Source organism: Octopus bimaculoides, chromosome 5 (assembly GCF_001194135.2).
Source record: "Octopus bimaculoides isolate UCB-OBI-ISO-001 chromosome 5, ASM119413v2, whole genome shotgun sequence".
Lineage (NCBI taxonomy): Eukaryota > Metazoa > Mollusca > Cephalopoda > Octopoda > Octopodidae > Octopus > Octopus bimaculoides.
In genome coordinates, this window is record NC_068985.1 from 66,867,988 (window position 1) to 66,877,079 (window position 9,092).

Below are 9,092 nucleotides of genomic sequence, written 5' to 3' on the forward strand. Positions count from 1 at the left end.
ACTTGTAAAATAGGACGTGTGCGTTCAATAATGTAATAATACAAAGAATATATATACATGTATACACACATATATGTACATACTTACATCTACATGTGTATATACATGCATATCAGGGTACAGGACGTTAGAACAATAAACTACAGACAACGGAACGAACACATAGGAAAACGGAAAGCCCCTTGGAATATCCCTTCATCAGCTGTCTCTATTCTATCTAGACGTTTCGAAGACCAGACAGGACGTACTCTAGAATAGTCTCTTCCTGAGTAGTGGATCAACCAACTACACAGAGGATTCCAAGGTGGCAAACACAAACCAAGACAGGAAAAAATGGACAGTGAAAACAACATATATATATATATAGGTTATGAGAGGTATTGGTGTCAATAAGACCCAAAGGTGGTGTTAGGTAATGGTGAGTAAGTGCTCTGGATAAAACATAGTTAAGCTCCAGTTTCAGTGATTATGCGAATAAGGAGTTCAACGTGGATCATATATCAGCATGTGTATATATACATTTGTTTTTCACAGTGAGATAAAAAAAAAGCCCAGGCTGTGAAGATTTTAGAACATTTATAAATAGGTTTTACAGCTGTTTCCAGGATATTTATTATATCCCTTCATCGGAGACCGCCTGAACAAATGGTTGAGCAATACTTAATCGAGATAATATACGAAATAGAGAGTGAAGTGGAGGAATGAAAATAGATGTGAGATATGCAGAGATATTGCATTTGTAGATCCATTATTTAAGCAGAATGGTATACATATAAGATTCCAATAACTTGTGAGTAAATTCCAATAATATTCAAAATTGATCATTGCAAGTATAGAGTTTGTACAGAGAGCTATTGAGACGAGGGTTTTATTTAAAGTGACCTAAAAGTAGAGAATGTATTTGTAAGGTCAAATCGAGAACAGGAAGAGAGGAATAAGGAATAGAGAAGATAAAAAAAGAAAAAGAAAAACATGGAGAGAGTTGACAAAGAGATGACAGGGAAAGTGCACCAAGTTAGATAACTTGAAAATAGGAATGGGGAGATGAGTGTGATAGAGAGAGAAAGATATTAGCGTTTAAAAAGATGATAGGGTAAAGAGCAAAGGAGTGTCTCCTCTATTTCTGAACACATTCCCCAAAATTCACCCAATTGTAATTGCCCTCCTGGAACCATCTGCCTGTACAAACCCATTGCAAAAAATATAATGTAATTTACAAATGCACTGTCCTTATTCTATTACATAACACTACAACAATATACATAGGATCAACTAAAATTTTAAGCAACGATATGCCGCTCACCTCTATTCCTTTAGATACGATAAACATAGTAAATCTACAACACGCGCCGGCCACATACATCATCTCAAAAATACAAATATACCCGAAACTCTATCATGGTCCATACTAGATTCAGGTCTTCCCTACCGAGGACAACGTTCAACCTGCAAGCTTTGCCTGAAGGAGGCACTTGACATATTAAAGCACAACACTCCAACACTGCTAAATGAACATAACGATGCACTAACCTCATGAAACCATCGCATTTCTCACACATTCAAATTCTACCACAAATCCAAATGCTTAAACGACCATACAGTATATTTCAACAATACCCCTTAGGTAATCCCAATAACCTTATAATTCTACATTTTAGCTCCTAATCTCGCTCATACTCGAATATCACAACCATCTAATTATATTCGTGTGTATATGAGTGTATGTATATGTGCGCGTATATGTATGGGTGTTTGTATGTATGTATGTGTCAATGTATGTATGTATGCAAGGGTTATAATACATATAGATACACGTATATATGGATGTGCATCTGAACATATACATATGAGTACGAGTTGCATATGTAGATATTGATATTTACTTTTTTACTTTTTTACTTGTTTCAGTCATTTGACTGTGGCCATGCTGGAGTATCGATGCCGAACTTATTCTTTGTAAGCCTAGTACTTATTGTATCGGTCTCTTTTGTCGAACTGCTAAGTTACGGGGAGGTAAGCACATCAGCATCGGTTGGACTATCTCTCTCTCCATCACCCCCATTCTTTCTATCTCAAACTCGTTTACTCTTTACCCTAACATCTATTTACACGCTAATATCTTTCTCTCTCTATCTCCCTCATCTTCCCATCCCTCCTTGCAAGTTATGTTGACTGACCACTAACTGGTGCACTTTCCCTCTCGTCTCTTTATTATTTCTCTCCTTGTTTTTCTTTTTTCCTTTTTTCTTTCTTTACTTTATTCGTCTCTTCATGTGTCTTCCTGTTTTCTGCTTTTTTTTCTCTTCTTTTCTTCTCTTTTCTTTATTCCTCTCTTCCTGTTTTCGATTTGACCTTACAAATACAATCCCTACTTTTAAGTCACTTTAAATAAAACCCTCGTCTCAATAGCTCTGTGTACAAACTCTATACTTGCAATAACCAATTCTAAATACTATTAAAATTTACTCACAAGGTATTGGAATTTTATATGCATACCTATTCTGCCTAAATAATTGATCTATAAATGCAATATCATTGCATATCTCACATTTATTTTCATTCTCTATTTCACTCTCTATTTCGTATCTTATCTCAATTAACTATTGCTTAACTATTTTCTCCCACGGTCTCCGATGAAGGGATATAATAAATATCCTGGAAACAGAAATGTTCTAAAATCTTCACAGCCTTGGTTTTTTATGTCATTCTAAAAAAGAAAAATAATTATATACACACACACACACACACCCACACACACACACACATACACACACACATGCGCGCGCACACGCACACACACACACACACACACACACACACACACACACACACATATATATATATACATATATATATATATATATATATAAAAGACACCCACATAGATTGGTCCACCAATATCTGCAGTTAAGTTCTGATCTGTGTGGTTTTTGAAATATTCTTTGAGGCCTCATGTAGATTTGTAGACCTCATGGCTTACATGACATTGAAATTTGTGCACAGACATATAGGCACCATAGTTGGTGGAGGTTTGTTTTTGATGGGTACATATACATATTTTATGGATGTTGTGATATCCAAGCGGTTCTCTCTATTTAAATTAGCTTTTCAAGGAACATTGGGAAGTAATCAATTCTTGTGTTGAAGGGGCCTTGCCATTTTGTATGCTTGAAAAATAAGATTGAGTCAAGAGAGTGGACCCAGGGAGGCAACAAGTGGCGGGGGATGGGAACTAACTCCTCAGTATAATTTTTGAAGTGGTCAACTTTATATATTAAGGTGTGGTCTGTACTTTTCTATGAACAGGTTCTCCTTGTTTAGGCGTTCTTTTAAGGAGATTGAATCTTTGCATTGGGATAATGGAATGATATAGAAATTCGGCGTTTTATTTCTTGCGTATCAGTCAATATGTTCGCTCAGGGCAATCTACATGTACTGAGGAAAACTAATCTGTTCTTTATGCAGCGTGACTTTGCGTCTCAAAGTAAGGCTCGTTTGGCCCACATAATTGTGGCGACAACCTGGCTAGGTTACGACATAGACAAGTTTCTGAGAAACACATGTGAAGTTGGTCTTCATTGAGAATTTTTCTTCTTACCGGATTATGGGCATGTACCACAATTAGGTTGTCTGCATTTTCCCACTTTTGGTATCGTATGAATTGAGTATAGTTTTGCATTTGTTAGGAGTCTCTTGAGTGATTTGTGTTGTCTTTTGTATTTGATGATTTTATGTGTATTGAGGATGTTGTTCATCTTTGGGTCTTGAGTGAGCAGAGGGAGATTTTGTATAATTGTGTTGTATGCTTCATTGTTTCTGGGGTTGTGGGTTAATATGTATGAGAGTAATTTAAAGTGAGGTGTGACGTTTTGTTTTGTTGTCCTTAGTGTGTTTGTGTCCAATTTGTTAGCACGTTTAATACCATGGTCTATAATTGCAGGTGGGTACTGTGGCTCTATGAGTGTTACTTTGAGGTGTCCACTGTGTAGACACATTCTTATTTTTCAAGTATACAAAATGGCGAGACCCTTTTGTCACAAGGATTGATTACTTCTCAATGTCTCTTGAAAAACTAATTTAAACATGACATCCATAAAATATTTATATATTAAAAAAATTCTTTATAAAAGGATATTAAACTGTACAAAGTAGGCATTTCTTTTCCACTTTACACACACACACACACACACACACACACACATATATATATATATATGTTTTTCTTCTCAAGGGTCTTATTGGACCCTATGCTTATGGAATTCCTCTTTATTTGAAATGGTTGCACAGGGCAATCGAATATATCGACTGAAAAGATAATGGTACTCCGAATGACATCACTAGGATCATAATAATTCAAGTAACAATAGTAATGAGTGTGTTGCAATATCACCTAGGAAGGAAACCATCTTCATATTTCAACTTCCATGGTTAAATATCAATAAATATATTTAGTAGAGAAAAGCTATCTTTAACATTTTCTAATTTAGTGCCTATGCACGCTCAACTCAGTTTCTTAACAAAGCTTCAGCAACAAAGGAGAACGTATCCTTCGATCCGGCATGAATTGATGCAAATGAAAAGCCTATATCTCATTTCATTGATCTTTGAATTTGGCAAGAATGAGATAATGAAATATCGAAATGAAATATTAGAATGCTTTCGTTACACCCTATACACGTATTCATGCCTATGAAGGTAAATGCAGTTTTGACAATGACTCAATGTAAGAAATAACCTTGTTTGGATGCATAAGATAGTTACTGAATTAGACTTGAGTGTGGAGTTCACATTTGATAAAGTTTTAGAGTTGTTCAAATTGACTACAATATGAGAATATCTTTCAGAGTTATACTTAGAACTGAGAGCACATTCCTACTTATTTGCGCTTTCTTTCGGTTTAACATCATACGAATTGGAAGACAAAAACTGTGGGAAGGTGTGTAACTGTTGAAAGCGTGATCTCATAAACATACGGATCTACTTGCATGCGTCGTACTTGTGGCTTTCTTAGGCTGTAAAAAACTTAATTATATATGAGTAAAACACGATATATTTCGGTATGCAAGCAGAGAATTTGTCATAAATACCAAATCCATGTTTTAATGAAGCATTAAATGACATTGATTAAGTAAATATACATAGGATTTACAAATTCAGACTCACTGGCCGACATGTAAATAATCTGTTTCTTATCTAAGTTACGCTCATTTCGAAGGCAAGGCAATTTAAAAATAGTTCTTGAGTTCATTTGAAACAAATATATTTGCATTTGTTATGTTTAATAATGTTGTTACTAGCTTGTCCCACATCTGCCTCGAACAAGCTGGTCTTTGATCAAATACATTCTGCACAACCATGACCATACCGTTTTATTTATAAACATGATATACTTAAATTATGTTATACTTTGCTTCTTTCCAGTATGTTATTAAACATTAGTGGTATTGCTACAAGAGAATCGGTGGCTACTTCTAGCGGTTTAAGGTAATCTCTTGTAGGCTTTCTCTTTGGTTTCTATAGTTTAGTGCAATAGTACTAATATTTCAGTGTTCAGAAAATCTACGTTATAAGCTGCACAATTTTATGAAAATTAGTGTTCATAATTTCTTGATATATTTTATTTGTTACTTAATCGCATTTGTTACTTAACTCCTAGGTATCCAACCGATTGTTATACGACAGTACACTGCAGGCATTAAATAGGATATACAGTTAACATTAATGAAAACTTAGCTTCTTCGAAGACTGTAATTACACTCAAAGATGACCATCAACGAAGACGCATGATCTTTTGTTCGTCATTTTGTTTATGTAGACTTCGGTAAACTACTTCGCATTGCATTGTTTTTTTTTCTCGTCATAATATTTCCCTCGACAGTTATATTATTACATTACATTAATAACTGATGTGTTTTAGATCGGTATTGAACTATTGAATTATCAGATCTAAAGATATTAGATCCATCAAATAAGCTGCAGTTTATAGATCAAGCATAATCATGTTCGGATCGAAATATGCTATATATTATTCACACAACTTTGCAATGTATTATTCATGCGGCAAGAATTAGAATAATCATAAATGTAAATATTTAATACTGTAATATTTTATCATATCATACCACAATGACCCCAGGGAATTGTTAAAGGGATGTAATTAGTCACAGCTTCACGGAGTTGCATAGGTGAGAAAGATAGCATAAATAAAAGATCGAACAAAAATAAAGATAATACTGGCGCAGGCCCGGCTGTGTGATATGAAGCTTGCTTCTAAAGCACATGATTCCAGGTTCAGTTGTATTGCGTGGCACTTTCGGTAACTGTCTTCTGCTATAACTTCGGGCCGACCAAATCATTGTGTGCGAATTTGGTAGACGGAAACTGAAAGAAATCTGTCGTCTATATGTGTGTGTGTGTGTGTGCGTGTGTGTGTGTGTGTGTGTGTGTGCGTGTGTGTGTGAGTGTGTGTGTATGTATGTATGTATGTATGTATGTTTGTATGTATGCATGTATGTATGTATGTATGTATGTATGTATGTAATTTAAAAACTAACGATCTCTGGAGCTGTTAAAATTCAGGCTATGTGTGCTTCCTACCTAGCAAAATCTCGGAAATAATGGCTACTCAACGAGGGGTACTCCACTAGCTACTCATCACGTAAAAACTTCCTTAGTCAGATGAAGTTATGCTGTCATCAAGTGATCTCGAGTTAGCTATTGGAGTACCCCTCGTTCATTAATTATCATCTCAGAGCTTCTGCTAGCGAAGAAGCATATGTAACCTGGATTTTACCTGCTCCATTCCCTCAATTTGGATATATCTACATACAACACACACACATTTATACTTATATATATATATATGTACACACACACACACACACACACACACACACACACACACACACACACACATATATATGTATGGAACAAAAACGCAATAGAGGACAATAAAATATTCAGACAGATAGACAATACAAAGGCGAACAAGAGAAACAACATTAGAAAGATAGGCAAAAATATACGGGTCATTCGTGGCCTTCTTTCCTCAGTCAAGTACCAGAAGTCACAACCGTTTCGGGCAGTTACAACTGAGACTGTTCTATCTAGTCGCCCCCCACCAAAACGTCTAAGCTAAGAGCATTAGACCCCTTTGTAAGAAAGCTAGCGAATGTGTACGGCTACAAAGAGAAAAAACGGAGAGCGTGGTACACAAAAAGACTAAACAGGGAAAACATGGCACACAATTACAAATACAAACAACAAGAAAATAACAACAGGTGTCTTTCGACTGAGAACGGATCAAATTGAGCTGCTGGCGTGTTTTAAGTGAAAGCCTAAACGCAGAAACATAGCAGATAAACAAGTCAAGATAAAAGATACAACAACTTCACCTCTGTCGGGGTCAACTTCTTCTTCTTCTTCTTCTTCTTCTTCTTCTTCTTCTTCTTCTTCTTCTTCTCGTCCCCTACACTCTCTCGTCCGCAACATCACCGCCGCTGATGCCTCTATCAAAATCATCACCTTCTCTTTCTCTTCATCCTCCCATTCCTCCTTGTCTTGCTCCCCTCATCCCTTTCATCTTCCTCCTCCCCTTCCACTTCTTCCTCCTCTTCCACTTCTTCCTCCTCTTCCACTTCTTCCTCCTCCCCTCTTCCTATCTCTCCTCCTCCTCCTCCTGCTTATAAATTTCAAAGTATTTATTCACTTGCCCAGTTGTGCTGCATAAAAAATCCCTCTTGTTATGAAGTTAATCTCATGAATGAATGCAGTGCTTTTCTGCTTTTAAGTGTTCAATAATAGGCCGCGCCTGATTTAAATATTTCCTTTTTGACTAATTATTTCAAATAGTTATCAAACTTGAAGGTGAATTGACAGTTATTGGAGCACTGGAGAGAATATCTTACGATATTTTTTCTGACTGTCTGTGCTAAGGAGCTCGACTTTGTCTTCCATCTAGGCGCAGGTGTGGCAATCTGGTAAAATGCTTGCTTCCCAACAATGTATCATTGCATTTCAGTCTCGCTGCGTTGCACCTTAGGCAAGAACCTTTCAGTATGCTACCGGTATGATTAAAGCTTGTATTTGGATTTGGTAGACGGAAACTGAAAGCAGACCGTTATACACACACACACACACACACACACACATATATACATATATATGTGTGTGTGTGTGTAAGATTATTAAAGTGGCTAGACGCAAAATAAAATAAGTCATAATTTAATTGTCATTAAAAGTGACTAGGGTGCAATTCTACACCGACATTGCTAGAAATAAGAGTCAAAGAACTCTTAGCCACGAACAGAGCTCAATTTAGGGAGTATCAAATGAATTAATGAGGTATTTTATTCACTGGCACTTGAGTTAAAGATGGAATTATTACCAACAGGTAAATTTTCTGGAAGATGGGAGGAGGTGGCAGAATATGTTTTTCCTACTTCTTGAAGAATTATGCTGTTTCCTTTCGAATTGTAACGTTTGTTTTCTAATTGCTGCTGCAGTCATTTAGTTCTAGATCAGCCGGATTAAACAAGCATTCTATGGTAATTGTTTCCAATGTGACCATAATTTATCTTTTCCAGTTATAGTGTTATCCAATGTGTCCTTCATTAATAAACAAGCTTTTCATTTTTAAAACGATGCTTCATGAATAAGAGAAATATGGCGACTCTTTCTTCACAAAAGAGGAATGAAATAACTAGTTCAGCTTTGTTCGCTTCTTAGCTTCTTTTGTTTTCAGTAACATGAATTATCTGGCTTTTTAAAGATTGGTTTTACTTTGATGCAACTCAGGAATGCAGGTGTATGAGGTATTAAAGGTATTAAATCGTATGAATTCAAACGTATACGGTATTAAATATTTAGTATTGTTCTTTATTAAGCTCGATTATGCAAATAGTCAGATTTTGACGACAGCGTGAAAACAAAATTTCATGTATCAAATACTATACCGTGTTATTCTGGTATAGGCGCATGTTTCACGGTTCTACCACTGTCTTACAGTAAAAAATTTAAATAATAAATAAAAACAACAAAAGAGCTTGAAATAATAATAATAATAATAATAATAATAATAATAATAATAATAA